Consider the following 17,416-nt stretch of genomic DNA (forward strand, 5'->3'; position numbering starts at 1 on the left):
CACAGCTTGCTTCTTCTGTGTCTGGACAGGACTGCATATGGAGATTCCCTCTTCCCAGAATTCTCCTGTTCTCATTGACCCACCTCTACTTCCTGTCTGGTTGTCCTGCATATACTTCCTTCCTGGCTACTGGCCAATCATCATTTATTTAAAACATAATTGACAGGATATAGACAATTGTCCCACACCAACCAGCCGACTGTATCAAAAAGCAGGATCCCCCTATTTGTTACCTTTGAGAAACACATCTCACCATTAAAGAGAATATCTTATAGTAAAAGAAAGAAAAATGTATTTCAAACAAATGGGATTAGAAAACAAAGTGGGCATCGCCACAATATCTGACAAAACAGATTTTTAAAAAGTTGTTTAGAAGAAATAAAGAAACTCACTTTGCATTGACTAAGGGAACAGCCACCAAAAAGACAGTATAATTAAAAATAGAGGCTCACCTATCACAGGTGCACTCGATTTGATAAAACCAACACTTCTAGATGCAAAGTCAGATTGATCCAACACAGTAATGGGTCATTTTAATGTCTGATTCTAACCCATAGACAGATCATCATGACAAAAATAAACCGCAAAACACTGGAGTTAAGAGGCATAATATCAACTGCCTTTACTACCACACAATGTTCTATTCACACTCTGCAGAATACGCATTCTTCTCAGCAGCCTTAGTGCTTTCTCTAAAGGAGATTATATAATAGGGCAGAAAGCAAGTCTCAACAAACAAAAGGAAATTGAAATAACTTCTAATATCCTGTCTGAACCACACACACACACACACAGTATAATTTCATGATGGATGGGATAATTTACAAAGCAAAAAAATGGTTGCTATTTTTTAATGCCAGCACCACCTTTCAATTGCAGAAGTCTAGCCCAGGGTCCATACCGTGGCTGGTTCAGAGCCTGCTTCCTGCAAATCCATAGGGGATAAAGTGGCCAGGAAAACAAGAGGTTACAAGAGCCGGTCTCAAGCTCTACCAACCTGTGTGCTAACCCCTGCCACAATTATGCCAAAAGATAACCAGTTCATATGCTGAATATGTGGAGAACATGCTTAAGAATCCACAAGAACGGAAACATTTCATTCTTAAAAAAACACATTTCCCCCTCTCGTTCTTCCTGTTATCAGTAGTTCTGAATGTTCAAGTTTTGCTGTGATGAAACACTATAAAGGAAAGAAACTTGGGACAAAAAGGATTTGTCAGGCTTATGCTTCCACATTCATTGCTGAAGGAAGACAAGAGCAGGAACTTGAAAGCAGAGGCCACGGAAGATTGGTGCTTACTGGCTACTTCCTCACGGCTTATTCATTCTGATTTATTATAGAACCAGTATCACCATCCCACTGATGGCATCACCCACAATGTGTTGTCCCCTTTCGCATGGCTCACTAACTAGGAAAGTGCTCTACATGCTCGCCTACATCCGATATTATGGAGCAAATTTCTAAGTGAAGTTGCCTCCTCCCAGACTACTCTAGTTAGTGGGGACTCATCATAAACAAGCCAACACAATGGACCTCTTCTACCAAGTGGTATTGAAATAGCCATTTGTGGATGCTTCCCTGGGGAAAACTATTTTTTCACTCTCAGCATTCCTGGGTTGTTTTTAGTTCTTTGCCTAGAGTTGAGGCCTAGAGCATTCCCCTATCTGTGTCAGCACGTCTGTTAGTGTCATTCTTTTTCAGGTCATGTTTAGGCAGTCACAGTGGTGAGACTCATGGGTGTAGCTTTTGACATTCCTAGGAGACACAATCTCAAAGCTAACTGCACATACGAACATATGGTATTTGTAAGGTAGCTTTCAGAGGTTCTGATAGTCCCTATTGTTCTGTGGATCTCTTGGATCTCTTGCTCCAGAGGAAGCTGCATTTGCGGTGGTGCCTTAGAGAGGCCAACCCTGAGATAAATGACATTTCCTGCATAACAACACAAGTGAGCCCTCAACTGAGTCCCGAAGTCACCATAGCTTCTTCAGAGATGCCAATTCCTCTGACCAGAATCGCCTGTGAGACTCAGAGAGAGCAGGGAGCTAGACACCAAAAATACCAAACCCTCAAAAACTGAGAAAAGAAATGATTGTTTTCACCTGCTAAGTTTTAGGGTAACTTATCACATGCTATTAGACAACTTGTAAGTCATTCCAGCTCCACTGTAGAAATGTCTGTCTTCAGAACTTGTAATATAGCAATGCATGCATCAGTTAAAAGTGTATTACTTATATTCTAAAATATAGGTCATTAATTTTCAACCATATTCTTATTTCCTCCTTATTTCTGCAAACATCTAATCACCAACAGTCTCTGCCCCTGCATTGGGCTTCAAGAACAGGGTGACAAACAGGTGACGAAGTCCACACTTTGTGCAGGGTTCAGACAGACTGCATGCTCAGGGATGACACGAACTTAGTGGTAAATTTCATAGAATAAATAAATGCTTGGCCTGCATGGAGGTAACTAGTTGTGAGACTAACACAAGGTAGCATCTCTCCTACGCGGGTCACAAGGCCGCTGTGAGGAACGGCACTGGAGTTGAGATCTGAGGTGGAAGAGTTTGCCATGAGAACTCCATACAGTAAGCATCAGGGCAAGGCCCTCAGCTGGCAAAGCGGACCAGAAGGGGGCTGTTCCAAGTAGCTACCAAGGCAACTCTGTGACTCCTTCCCAGCACTCCCAGGACCCTGGTGGTCAGGTGAGCAGCTGTCCCCTCCACGTGGCACCCTTTTCTCTCAGGACACTGGCGGTCAGGTGAGGAGCTGTCACCTCAACATGGCACTCATTTCAGCCTTGCCAGTCCTCTCCTGTTCCTTTCAACATTGCTCACCCTTTTTGAAAAGTAACAGAAAATATTCTTGCAAATTAATTTGTTGACATGTTGAGTGGTCTAGGAAAAATGTGTTGGGTAATATTTGAGAAATTCTTAATTCTTCTTAAGTGACAGTTTAATAAGCCTGCCTTATCATCTCTGCGCCTTATCTACCAGTTTCTCCCCAATCTTAAGAAAGCCATGCCTTTGTACTGCTTAGCTTATGTCTCGCAGCAACTAATTTAGAGGACGATCATGCTTTACATTGCACGTTGCAGCACAATGGCAGAGTCAATCACAGCTGTCAATTTGATGTCAGTACTGTGTGTACTGGGGTGAGCTATGGAAAGCATTGTGACCCTTGAATAGGCAGTGACATGCATGCAAGTCCTGTTTCATACGACAGTATAAAGCCATTGAAGAGCTGGTTAATTTCTATTTCCTGTCCCCTGGACTCCCTACAACATAAATTATGATGCTGTATGTGTCACCAGATTGGTAATTGAAAAAACACTTGGCATCTTCCGATGGGGAGATAAATCTAGCCGAGCTCTGCTGAACTGCCCTTCCCAGAAAGCTCCTTGCTCCCGTCTGGCCCAGTTACAAACTGAGTCATGAAGTGTGATTTCTCCTTCTACGAAGAGACAGAGATTAATGAGTCAAAACTAATTGCTGCCACAAAGAGGACGCTTTCCAGCTGGAAGGGAAGTCGAGACATAACGAGGATGCTAGTTGAACTGACTCTAAATCACATTGTCTTAAACATAATGACTATCAGAGAGGATTCTGCAAAGATGCGAGGGGTGCTGACATACTGTGTGAAATGAGATCGGTGTTTTCTCTCAGTTTCCCTCAGGACATCTTTAGTTCATTGTGTGCCCCTCTTGATCTGACCACAGAACTACATTTACTTAGAGAGTGATTAAAAAATAATCAACAGTTCAATATCAAAACAATAATCTCATGATCTGAAGAATTTTCTTAAATGCAATATTTTTGAAATCATTAATCATAATAGGAAAACTGGTGAACTATATTACATTCAAATTGAGGATCATTTCAAAAGATACTATTAAGGGAATAAAGGGGAAGTATATATATATAGCATATATACTCCCCCAAAAGAATCAGATCTGGGACATAAGAAATTCTAAAAATTAAATTAGAATAAACAGACTTGTAGAAATGTGAAGAAAAGATTAAATGGACACCCCAGAAATGATGAGCTCCTAATGGCCAATAGTTCTGTGAAAATGTGCTGAACTTTAAATAGTTACTAGGTAATACTCTCAAGCTGTATTCTGAGAGTAAGAGATTTACCCTAGAATGTCTAACGTGAAATAGCCAGACGGTCTGTTGTGCTGGTGATGAGGGAAGGAACTATAGCAAGTATGCACTGCTGGGAAGAAAGTTACTCTCCTTTTGAAAACTATCTATTAGTATCTATTGAACTGAGCATGTGAATACAAAAACGGCCAACGATTTTACTCCCAGACAAACACGAAAAATGTGTATATAGTCACTGAGAAACCTATAGAAGAATTCAAAGTGACAACATTAACAATAGCTAAAAGCGGAAACCCAAATATTCATCAAGAGTGGATTATGAAACTCTGGTGTGCACAATGGAAAACCAGAGAACAACGAAACAGAAGCAACTACAAGAAACCAATAATAACCTCGCAGACATGGAACAGAGTAGAAAAGCTGAGTACAAAAGACTACAAATTCTGTGGCTCCATCTGTAAGAGATGTTGAAAGGGGCAAGACCAACTTTAGCATAGAAGAGGTTGTAGTTGAAGAAAAACTAGAGACTGAAAGAGGATTCTAAGTCTCTGAGTATTCTGGTGATATTCTGTTGCTTGATTTGGGTGCTGGTGACTCTCTTGGCTAGAGTTCTTCAAGAGATGAATTTATGATTGACATCCTTTTCTGCATGAATTCTATACTTTGAAGCTTCTACTAAAAATACTCACTGCTGTAGAGATGGCTCAGTGCTTGAGAGCACTTGCTTCTCTTGAAGAGGACCCAGGTTCTGTCCCCAATCTCCATACGGCAGTTATTCATAACTCAGTTCCAGACACTCTTAATGCTCTTCTCTGGCCTCTGCTTGTGATATGTCTACATACCCACAGGCAAATAAATATACACACACTCATACATGAGGAAAGCAAATAATTTTTTAAAATTTCTCAGGCTAGGGACACAGCTTGTGGAGGGCTTGTCTAGCATGCCTGCATCCCTGGGACTGCTCCCCAGCTCATGAACTGGACATGGCAGCAATGGCCATTGTTCTTGCACCCTTGAAGAGGAGCAAGAGGATCAAAATTTCAAGACCATTCTTAGCTTCCTAAGAAGTTTGAAGTCACACCTATCCCTCTCCTACCTAACTATTGGCCATCCAGCTCTTTATTAGACCAATCTGGTGTTTTAGACAGGCAAAGTATAGCTTCATAGAGTTAATCAAATGCAACATAAAAGAATGTAACACATCTTTGTATCATGAAACAAATGCTCCACAGCATAAACAAATGTAGCATATCTTTAACTAATATTCCCCAACAGTAAAAGTCTTTCCTGGTGCTAGAGTATTTGCATTCAAGGGCTCTCCTTTCCACAACACCAAGACATGGATTCCTTATTGGTTAGGCTACCTATATCATATGAACTAGATAGTACAAGTTTATTGCATATCCTGTCTCAATAATCATCACCTTTTCACTGAGCATGGTTTTGTCACCTAAATCTTTGTAGACCAGCAGTGAGTAAACACTTTAAAACATACTAAGCCAGTATGGTTTAGTTAAGCCAATTTTTATATACATTATATAATATTAAAGTTCTGATGTTTTTAATAGTGTCCACAAATTCATGTCTATTTCAGAATACTTGCCTACAATATTCCATTCATCAGGAAAAAGCTAATATGCGTCTTATTAACGGACATGAATTAAGGATCTTAAGGTTGTTTGTGTTCTCACACCTAGTGATTCATTTGTGCCATTTAGCCAGGTAAATTCCAAGTGGGTGCTTTATCCCTGTGAAACAAACATGTGCAAAGGACAAGAGAGGAAGTATCTCCATACAGGTACTCACTGAACACAGATATGACCATAGGCACAGAATCTGGGGTATCAGCTTCCCTCTTTCTCAAAACCTTCCTGGGGGCCGGGCGATGTGGTGCATGCCTTTAATCCCAGCACTCGGGAGGCAGAGGCAGGCAGATCTCTGTGAGTTCGAGACCAGCCTGGTCTACAGAGCTAGTTCCAGGACAGGCTCCAAAACCACAGAGAAACCCTGTCTCGAAAAACCAAAAAAAAAAAAAAAAACCTTCCTGGGGAACAGAGAAGTACTGAGTTATAAAACTCAGTCAGTCTAGCAAAGACTAGAATGTTGCTCTGTTGCTCATCATAAGGCATTTTCCTTTTCTTCTCTCATCTCTCCTCATCTTTACTTATCCTTGGTGTCAGAGCCAGACTCTGGATAATATCCTTAGACAGAACACTGATCCGTGTATGGCCTTGACCAATGGAAATCAACTGGGGAGTTCTGGTCTGGAAACCTCTCTCTAAATGGTATGGGGCTGTATAAAAAGGTGTTGAAAGTAGGACAATGAAAGCTATTGGGTTGTTAAAACAAGGCCACCCTCACTCACTTTCCCCACCAAGTTCTCTCCAAAATGTCTACTTTATACTGTAGGGAGGCAAGCGTACAGAAAGGAGGGTGAGGAAGAAAAACTGGGCCACCTTGCCTCTCCTTGATTAGCTTCCAATTCTTTGAAGAGGAACGTGGCAAGCCAGAACAGGTGTTTTTTCCTTTAGTGGCACTCCACTGAATTAGCTACTGTCTTAATGTAGCAGAAGACGGCTTCCGTGTTTAGAATCTGTATTCTATAACCTGTTCTTTCTGTCTTAGAGTCCAAAGAGGTTCAGCCATCACAGGAAACATCTATAAGGATGCATAATAACACTTGAAATGATTTGCTAATGATTTCCTATTAGAAAAAGTAGCACAGACTTGTCACTCCTGACCCCAAATCCTGTTCCCCAGAGCAGTCATTCACGATAACTTCAATACTTTTACACTTGTATAGAAGACTAGGTAGACATGTGTAAGTACAATAGAGTGATTGTTCTCAAACTTTAGATCTTTCAGTCCCAAGAGACTTGTCTAAAGTGCAAGTGGAGTATGGAGCACTAGGTTTTAGGTTTGACAGACATAATGATGAGATATTTTGCAGACCAGTTTCCCAGCTGCCGAAGTAGCTGTCCCTGTTTCTTATTTCCTGGGATACGTGTCTTGTGGTTCCCTTCCCATAATGAACAGGGTTGGTTTTCATAATCAGCAGAATATGGCAGATGCAGTGAGTGTCACTTCTAATCAATAACTTCTAGATAATAAAAGTTATTGAAGCATCTATATTGTGTGCCCGTGGATCTCTCTCTGGACAAACCAAGTCAGCTGTCATGCCCTGGGGACACTCAGGATTTTTATAGATCCCTACTGAAAGAAACTGAGGTTTCCCACCAACAGCAAGCACGGGTTGTCAGTCTTGCGAATGAGCCGTGTAAGAGGCTGCTCCTGGGCCCCAGACAATCCATGGTTGAAGGCAAAACCAGTGAAACGAAGGTGTGCAAAGGACAGGATAGGAAGTATGGAGTCAGGTGCTCACTGAACACAGATGTGGCTATCTTAGGGGCGGTCTTCAGCTCCCCCTACACTGCTGACCCACAGAAACTGTGAAACAGCAAATGTGGTCATTTGTGGGAGGGTAATATTAGAACCCAGGAAAACACTACTCTGAAACATATCAGTGGTCCCCCCAGGCTGCCTCACACTGGAACACAGTTCAACACTGCAGATGGTCTATGGCAACATCCAATACTATAAAAGGCTGAAGTTTCACTTGCAAATGTTAAGAGTACTAAACATCAACACTCTAGAGAGATGACTTCTTGCTTCTACTATCCATGCTATAATTAGACATAGGTCTCCTCATAACCCTCAATGGTTTTCTTAAAACATTTTAAGAAAATAAAATTGTTTGTGATTCTTGGGATGCACCCAGGGCCTCCTCCATGCTCAGCAAGTTCTGTACCACTGGGCTATACCCATTGTACAAGATTGCTTTTAGCAACAACAGGACAAATACATTTACATAAGTAATTCACTACACACTGCATCTCCAACCTGATCTCTGTCTCATCTATGAGAGAACTGGAGTTCAGAGACACCTATATATTTTAGATACAGCTTTTGTTATTGCTTTTGATTTACTACTGTGTCCACAGTGGGAGTTGGCTTAGGCCACTCTCCACTGGAATACTCTCTATGCATACAGCAATCACATGGTTGAGAATCAGTTTTGAATACCTGCTGAGTGCCAGGCACAGTGATGAACTCTGAAAAGATTTTGGTAGGGCAGTGAACATGGACTGTGCTTCTGCAAAGCACATAGATTAATTTTTAATAGTTTGTCTTATAACATTGAAGTGGGAAGGCAGTAACCAAGAAATGGGACTCCATATTTTAATGGCTTTTTTCTTTCTGTCTTTTCTTAAGTGAGAAAGAATATGGACTCAGGTGAAGGAGGAATCTGGAAAGAGTTGGGGAACATGAAATAACAAAAAGTTATGAAATTCTCAAAGAATAAATAAAACTGAAAATATAGAAGGTTGAAGAGTGAATGAAGACATAATTTAGTGAGAAGACAGCCTCGAGCAGAAAAAAAATTGTCGAACACCAATTAATCAAAAATTACATCAAAGGATAAAATTCATTTAAATGACATAGAGCAAAAAGCATTTTCAATTTGAAATAGTAAAAACAATCACGACGATGATGCAAGTCACAAGAAAACGAGCTACTGTTTGCCATGGACACTTTTGAGCATGAATGGTTCTTTGTGGATCAGAACTGAGGTCCTCCACGCTGAGTGCTGAGGTCAAGGCTACAGCACAGCCACTTTACCAGAACTTAAAGGTGGTCCTGCCAGTATAGAGCCTACACCAGTAGCTTCCTCCCATGCTCTCTACTCCCTACAGCGCCAAACATCTTATTGTCAGCTTGCTATTTCCTCTTAAACCCTTCTATGGCTAGGGTTTGGTTTGTCTGCAAAGGTCTGTAGGCTGGGAGCTTGCTCTCCGTGGTGGTGCGGAAAGGAAGCACCTTCAAGAGGTGGTGAAATTACTGGGAGCCAGTGAGAGCAGATCACGAAACACACAACGAAACCTACTTTAAGAGTTTATTGGGAGAAAGACACGTGTGCAAGCCTGAGGAAGTTGGCTCAGGAAGAGAGCTTGGAGCGGGTGTGTCCAGCTTTTAAAGGCTACCTAGTGCATGCACATAGGGGCTTATGTAGCTGTGCCATGCGTACAGCACATGACCACGCTGCACGCAGGTCTTGTAAGGCTTGAGGGCCCTGGGTGGCTATGTAACTTGCCTGAGCGCTTGATGGTGCATGGCGGCCCTGGACCCCGGAATTGCTAGTGCTTGGGGTGACTAGACATTTTGCCAAAGCTCTGGGTGATGGAAACGTTAACACCCTGTACTTACCCACTTGATCTAACTTGGCACAGTCTTGGACCACAACCTCGTTTTACACAGTAGAAGGGGACAGTCCAACCCCTCCACTGGTTGATGTGAGTCTGCCGCGACCAGGCTTGGCAGTTCCTGTCTTGGGTTAACACATGTTTTATTCAAAGAAAGACTGAGACAGAGTGAAAGGCTTTAGGCCAAGAGGCTATTTAATAATCCATGGCAATCCCTCCCTGCCTCTATGCTGCCGCAATGGAGCAGAGCAAGCCATATATTATTTTTATTAATACAGGAGAATTCCAGTCAAGGGACCGCAGGGCATGGCCTGGGAACCTTTTCTCTCACTAATCTGATTAGATGCTCAATCTTCTGTTGCTATCTTGATCCTGGCCAGCACTGAGATGCATGGGATTTCAGGGCTCTTGAGAGACACAGTGGGGCTTTCCTTGCTTCAAGGCGTTTTGAGCTTAGCATGCTGAAAACTGACAGTTCCGGAGGGGTTTACCAAGGTAGGAAGGAAGATGCGTCTGCAGAGACTGCTGGCAGCAAGCTCTGAGTCTGGCATTCCTGGGGAAATCACTGGTGCTTGTGTGAAAGCAGCTTCAAGTGGATGCCTCGCTGACAGTAATCAGATTTAAAATTAGCCCTAATGCGCCTTCATCAAGGAAGACTTAATTGCCGAGCCCAATCAGTACGCAACATACTCCCATGACAATTTTGCTGACAGTGTAATTCTAAACAAACTGGAGGGTTTCAACACGTGGCTAAAATCTTGTCTGTGGAAGCATTGAGTTTTTGGTGTCACAGAAGCCTGCCTCCTTTTAAACCCGTCTCCTCCTGCTCTAGGATCTGATTTATAGATGGTACATCTAGAAGTCGTGGGTGATTTCTACTTCCCAGCAGCATCTTTCTGGGTGGACATAGCGTTATAGCAGAAGGGACTCTGGTGCTTACCTGCTGTGTCTTGGGCAAGCACTCACCTTCTCCGAGTGTCAGGTTTCTGACTTTTAATGAAAGGGAATAAGCTTGACCTTCAGAGGCTGTCAAAAGGATTAAGTTAGAAGCTAAGCTCCATCTGTCCTTCCTGTCTTTCCAGGCCCAGAGACAGCTGTGTCTCTGAGCTGTAACATTTTCAAACACGCTGCCGAAACATCTATGATTTGCATGGCTTGCCTGTCTAGTTTAGTGGCTCTCAACTTGAGGTGATTTTTGTCTCCACAGGGACAAGCAGAAATGTGGGGAGCTACTTTTTCACAACTAGGGAGGCGTGGTGGGTAGAGAGCCTGGATGCTGCCAAACACCCTCAAAGTACTGGTCATCAGCCACATCAGTGTTACCTGGTCATAATGAGCATCCGTGCTGAAGCTGAGAAACTTGTGCTGAAGAGGCCGAATACTGTAATCCCCATGTTCCCTGAATTAAGGCACATGCTTTCTATAGTTCCCTTTCTTGTTTTTTAGTTAGCTTGTTCTGTTTTTCTGTTTGTTTTAATTGTTGTTTTTGAGACAGCACAAAATAGTCTCAACATCACCATTTTAATGCCTCCCCTTCCTCAACTGATGGGATTGCAGGAGTGCACCGCCCTGTTCAATTTATCTTCCATTCTATAAGGAGGGTCTTTCTTTCTTTCTTTCTTTCTTTCTTTCTTTCTTTCTTTCTTTCTTTCTCTCTCTCTCTCTCTCTCTCTCTCTCTCTCTCTCTCTCTCTCTCTCTCTTTCTTTTTAAAGAAGGTTATGGAGAAATAAATGGAATTGCAGAGAGCACACCTTATCAAGTGTCTTATCCTATTTTCTGTTGTTGTTGTGCAATACTCTGACAAAGCAGCTGAAGAAAGAGAAGGGTTATTTGGCTCACAGTTCCAGATTACAGTCCATCATGCAGGGAGGCCATGGTAACAGGGACTTGAGAGAACTGTTACGTTCTATCCATGGTCAAGGGTAGAGAGGAATGGATTAACGCATGCACACCACTGCTCAGATCTTTCTTCTCATTCAGTCCAGAGTCCAGCCCATGAAATCGTGTGGCCCATTTCTAGGTGAGTCTTCTCCCCTAATTAACCTGATTAAGAAAACCCCTGACAACTATGCCCAGAGACCGACCTAGCCTGAGCAACTCCTCATTGAGACTCCCTCCCCAGGTAATTTTATGTGTGTCAAGTGGAAAATCGGGATGAACCATCAAGGAAGCATAAAGGAGACAGATATAAATTCAGTCTCAATCGGGTCTCTAGACCCACTCTTTCTTCCCTTTCTACGTCAAATGGAGGCACGCCCTGCAGCATCTCAGCTCCTTTTGGTTCGAAGCATTTCAGTCAGCTTCCCCTCATGGAATACACGGGCTACTCTTTTCATGTGTTAGTACTCAGCATTGAAACACAAGACATCTTGCATGTGAAGGTGGGATCTGTAAGGATGTTTTCAGAAGAACCTGGTGCCATGGTCTTGCGAAAAGAGATCTAGAGGGAGATCACTGGGTTGTTACTGTGACCCCAGGACATTTGCTTAAACAGGGCAGTTGTGTGACTTACCCTCCCTGGGGGATGCATTTAAGTTTGTGATTCAAAAATGTATAAATATAGACTATATTCTCAATTTTATATGCCAGTGTGGGGAATATATGAACATGTCAGTGATAGTTATCATTTTGATTACAAGTAATTCTTCTCTAGGTATATGTTTTTAGATTCTCCAAATTTTTGACTTTTTTTAAAATACATATTAAGATGCAATTTGGATTATTTTGAAAAGAATTAAAGAGTCCTTTCCCATAACTTCTTGGATCTTACATTCTGAAGATTTCTCCTCAAAAGTGGCAAGTTAAGTGTTGGCAAGCTGCTGCTAAGAGATAAATTGCTCTCCTGCCTCCCCAGCTGGGAGCCACATCTGGGCAGCAGTTGCTTTGATAATGACTTTATTTGTGATAGATGGATTCTTGCTTTACAGATGCTGAAATAACTTGGTCCAAATGAAACTGTATGTTTGAGTGTTTATGTCTCCTTTCTCCTCTCTCAGCAGGTGCCAGGGTAGGTGGCTGTGGGACAAGGAAGGAGAGTGACAGGACATTGTTTTCCTCTTCACGCAGGCAAAGTCAGTCAGCCATGGGCTCCTGGAGAGCCCGCCGCATGGATGACCAACCCACAGCAGCAACACACCCAGCAGCATGTGTGGCTGAGGGTGAGGCCTGCTCCCACCCCTTGTGCCTTTTTACTTTGTGTTTTGTCATGGTAACATGAAACTCTAGTCCAGAGAAAGACTGTTCTCACCTGAAACAGAGCTGCTAGTTTGCAATGGAGGAAATGCAGGGAAGCAATTAAGAACCCTGTACAATCTTTGTCACAGGGGAGTGATTAGACAGCATTTACTCTATTTTGAAATTATAATCTCTATCATCTATCTATCTATCTATCTATCTATCTATCTATCTATCTATCATTTGTCTATTTGCCTATCATCTATCAACCTAATCTATCCATCTACCTATCAATCACCTATGAGTAGTTTACTTTTAACTATGTGTATATGTGCGTGAGTATGTGCAGATGAGGATGAATTCAGGTGCTCAAGGATGCCAGAGGCATCAGAGACTCTTGGGGTTGGAGTCCCCGGCAATGTAAACCATCTGACACATGTACTTACTCTGCAGGAGCAGCAAGCGCTTGTAACAGTACGTTAACAGGCATATAATTTTGAATCTAACCCACTAAGAAAACATTTCCTCAAGTTTTCATAGACTACGGTGGTCCCAAAGACAATAAAGAGGTATCTAAAGAAGTTACTCAGGATTGACAGAACTCACAGAAGAACCAGGAAGAGTTGGGAGAATAGGATATATCAAGATTTACAGGAGATAGTGAGAACAATGAGAAAATTCTCTTAAAATTTCTGACCAATAGAGGACATTATAAAACATAACAATGGGTGAAAATGTTTGGAGGACTGATCCAACTGGACACATCCCAGGTCAGAGGGTGAGCAGATGAGGCATGGAGCCAAGGGGTCTTCATTGGGGTCCCTTTCTCTTCCCATTAAAGAATTAGGGAAAATATTGAGTACCATGAGTAGCAGTGGAGAAATTTCAATGACTGCAAACAGGAACAGATAGACTCAGCAGTTTAAAACAAAACAACAACAATAAACAAACAAAAACTGGCTTTTAGTGGGGGTGATGAAACTTATGTGCAACACAGATACACAGAGAAAAAGACCCTCTGCAAAGCAGAGCAAGGATCTGGGAAGCTGAAGAACTCAGTCTCTTCCTGAGGGCTGGGCTTTTTAAGTTTCTGAAGGGTCTTCCTCCCCTAGTTTAGGGTTGGTCAGTTTGAAGAGAGAGAGAATGACTAATTGACTGACAATTGCTGTGGAACACATTGAGCCAGGCAATCAGCAGGGAGCCTATGGGCAGGAGAAAAACCCACCAGGGGGTCTCAGATCTGGAGGGAAGGAAGAAGGTGGCAGTTCACCATCTTTATTACCTAGCCATAGCCCTTCTTCCTATCTGATTATCAGGGGCTCTAACTCCTAGTCCTTGAAGGGACTCCAATAAGGACTGAATGAACCCAGGCACACTGGAGTTCAAAGCATGCCTTAGAGGCTTTTTACAAAGAGGCTAATGGAGCTAAAGATAAGGGACTCCACTAGCAAAGTGAAGTGCTCTGTTTCTCCTGCCTAGAGAGAAATACAGAGTTAGAAAGTTAACTCCCCACCCTCAGAGGATGCCTTAAACCATGGATAACAACAAATTATATATGTGTTATGTTGTTTCCTATACATATAAACTCAATTTATAAATTATGCCCACTAAAACAGCCACAATAATAAAATACAATGATTCTAACAACATACCATAATGAAATTGCCAGCATCACTAGTCTTGCATTTTGTGGCCATAATTAAGTAAAATAAGTGTTACTTGAATACAAGCCCTAGGTTATTGACTGTGGCAGTCACTCTGATCTTTGGGAAGTTTACTGCCTGACAGAGGGGCTGGTGTTTACAGCATAGATGTGCTAAACATAGGAACAGTCACATTTCGGGTTGGTGTGGAGGAATGGTGTGAGATTTTATCATGCTCACAGAAGAAATTGCAACATTAAATTCATGAATTTTTACAATATGCAATTTTACATTTACTACTATTGACCGCAGGTAACCAGAGCCGCACAATGTAAATTGTGGAGAGGGAGCCACCGTTTCCATCAAAGACAATAGAGCACAGTGCCTTCTACCAGACAGCCAGTGAATAGTAGCTACTTGTACTCATGGCAGACAGAGCTCAACAGCCACCAGAGTCCCAGATCCAGCAAAGGTGAGTGGTGTAGATCTTACAACTATTTTTTTTTGAAGCAGAAGGAGTTCCTTGTAGCTGCTATCTATGTTGTCTTTGCTGGTTCTGTACAATGTTTGCACATTTACTCAGTTTGTGTATTTAGTTTTGTCTCTGCAGGTTGAGCACTGATCCTGGTTTTCCAGGTCACTTCCCAAGCCTGCCCCCCCCCCCCCCCCCCCCCCCGTTCTACACATGGCACTATGACACTGTGTACAGGAAAGTGGGTATAAGGTTTGGATTGGGAATTCATGGTGGAAAGCAGGAATAGAATTTGATCTTATTCTCAAATTTACAGGAACCTCAAAATGGACATGTACTTGACTTTGGGCATTGGAAGGTCTAACTGAAAGTATTTAATGTGCATTATTTACTGAATATTTATTATATGTCAAACATAATCCACTGAAATGAATAAATATGGTATAATATAATTATTAAATATTTTGTTATTTTTAAAGGACTGCACAAAAATTTAATGTAATATTTTGATATTGGAGACTTTCATGGTATTTATTTTGATCATATTACCACTCCTCCCAGACCCACTCACACCTCCTACCTTGACCTTAACTTCATGTCCTCTTTTTCTTTTAAGTAACCTATCAAGTCCAATGTGTGGTATTTATGGTTGAACTACCAAGGACCACATACTCTTTAAGAAAATTAGCTTTCCCTAACCCTAACACCATCAATTTAAAGGTTGACATGTGCCCTTAGGGACTTGTTTCAGTGAAAGTTACTGATGTAATGAATGTGCTTATGTCCTTGTTTATATTTGGATTAGTCTATAATAAAGGGAACATTTTGGTGACTACTTGAGTCTTGGGTGCCATGCTGTTGGATCCACAGGGGGACATGCAAAGATGGGGACAGACCACCAAAGTCTAATAAACCAGAAGCAGACTTTATTCCAGAAAAAAATAAAAAATTAAAAAAATAAATCTCCATGGGGCAAAAAAGCTTATCAGCTAGCGGAGACCACAGCCAGAGATGGACTTGTAAGGCTGTGGCAAAGGCCGGTTTATGAACTTCTCCTTTTATAGCAAGCATTAGGCAATAACAAAAGAATTTTTTACAATCTCAAGGTAAAACTCAGATACAAATTGTCCTTCTTTGCAATGTCTATTAACAGGGTTTTTTCAGTTAAACTAGTGTTTGTTCTTAATCTATTCTCTTCCCTGGCATTCCTTGATAGTATTTACCAAGGCCCTGCACCTCCCCTGTCACTGCCAGTTTCACATTGCAGGGAAGAGTATGGGACACTATAAAACCAAAAAGTCAAAAGTCACATATATCCCATCATTTAAAAGTTAACTCAACACACATCAATTTCTGAACCCGGGTGACCGGGGGTGGGGGTATCTAAAGGCCGATCCTCAGTTTGCAGAGCCACCCTAAGTTTGTAGAGAGCCACTTCAGCCTGGCAAACAGAGCTATGGTTTGTAAAGCCGAGTAACCCACTGTTAATAGTTAATCCTCAAGCTGTTGAGAAAGCTGTTGACAGTCTACTCTCATTCTCCTCGGCTTACAACTTTATATTTTTTTATTTTTATTTTTGGAATCTACATTTTCATATTTTTGGACTCTTCAATGGTTCTAGCAAAGACTGACTTGAGAATAATTTTTTTGTAGGTGGATGGTAGTTTAAATTAATGATGACTAAGAGTCTATTAAACATCATTATCCATATTGGCAGGAGTCCTCTTTGCTAATGAAAACTTTGAGAAATCTGGCACGGACAAATGAGGAGTGTAAAGAGGGATGCAGCTGCCCATAGGCTACAGGAGGACTGCTAGAGAGGTAGGATGAGTAAAAGATGGCAGAACTGAGGTCAACTAAACTTAGGGGGACCTAAGTGAGTGCCAACCGTAAGTCGTAGTCACGAGTCCTGAGGATTGGGAAGTAGCATGAAGCAGGATGAGTGAATGCAGAGGAATGGTGAGGTGTGGAAGAGGATTTTATTTTTTCTTTTGTTGTACTTTTTTCTCTTATTGAAAATAGTTTTTATATCCAATATACTGATTTGGCGCTCTTCCCCCCTTTTTCTCTCAGTGCCTCCTCACTTCCTTGTACCTGGCCTTTTCTTTTGAACCACAAACCAGATCCCAAGTCATGACACAGAGGCTTAATAGTTTTGAATGCTCAACTTAGCTTAGGCACATTTGTGGCTAGCTCTTTTAACTTAAATTAACCTGTTTCTCTTTATCTTATTACCTTACTTACTTCTGTATATCTTGCTTTCACTGCTTTATTTTTATGTCTGGCTGGTTGGCAGCTTCCTGCTTCTGACTCTGGGGATCACCCTCATTCTCTCATCCTTCTTCCCTTGTCCTTCCATTTTTTGAACCCAGAGTTCTCCTCCTATTTATTTTCTCTGCCTGTTAGTCCCACCTATCATTTTCTGCCTAGCTATTGGACATTCAGCTCTGTATTAGACCAATCAGGTGCCTTAGGCATGCAAGGTGAAACAGATGCAACACATTTTTACATAATTAAACACAGATCCTTACATCGTTAAACAATTATAACACATACAAAAGTAACACACCTTTACATAGTTAAAGTAATATTCCACAGCCTAAACAAATGTAGCACATCTTTGCCTATTTAACACCTCAGTAACTTTGCCTAGTAAAGATACTTCTGCAGGCATCTCCCTTCCTATCTGGATCCACACCCTTTCTGATAGAGGAGTTTAAAATGCAACTCTCCAGAAAGTCTGGAGAGTTGACTTG

Source organism: Alexandromys fortis, unplaced genomic scaffold (assembly GCF_014885135.2).
Source record: "Alexandromys fortis isolate MF-2015 unplaced genomic scaffold, M_Fortis_MF-2015_v1.1 scaffold_5, whole genome shotgun sequence".
Taxonomy (NCBI): domain Eukaryota; kingdom Metazoa; phylum Chordata; class Mammalia; order Rodentia; family Cricetidae; genus Alexandromys; species Alexandromys fortis.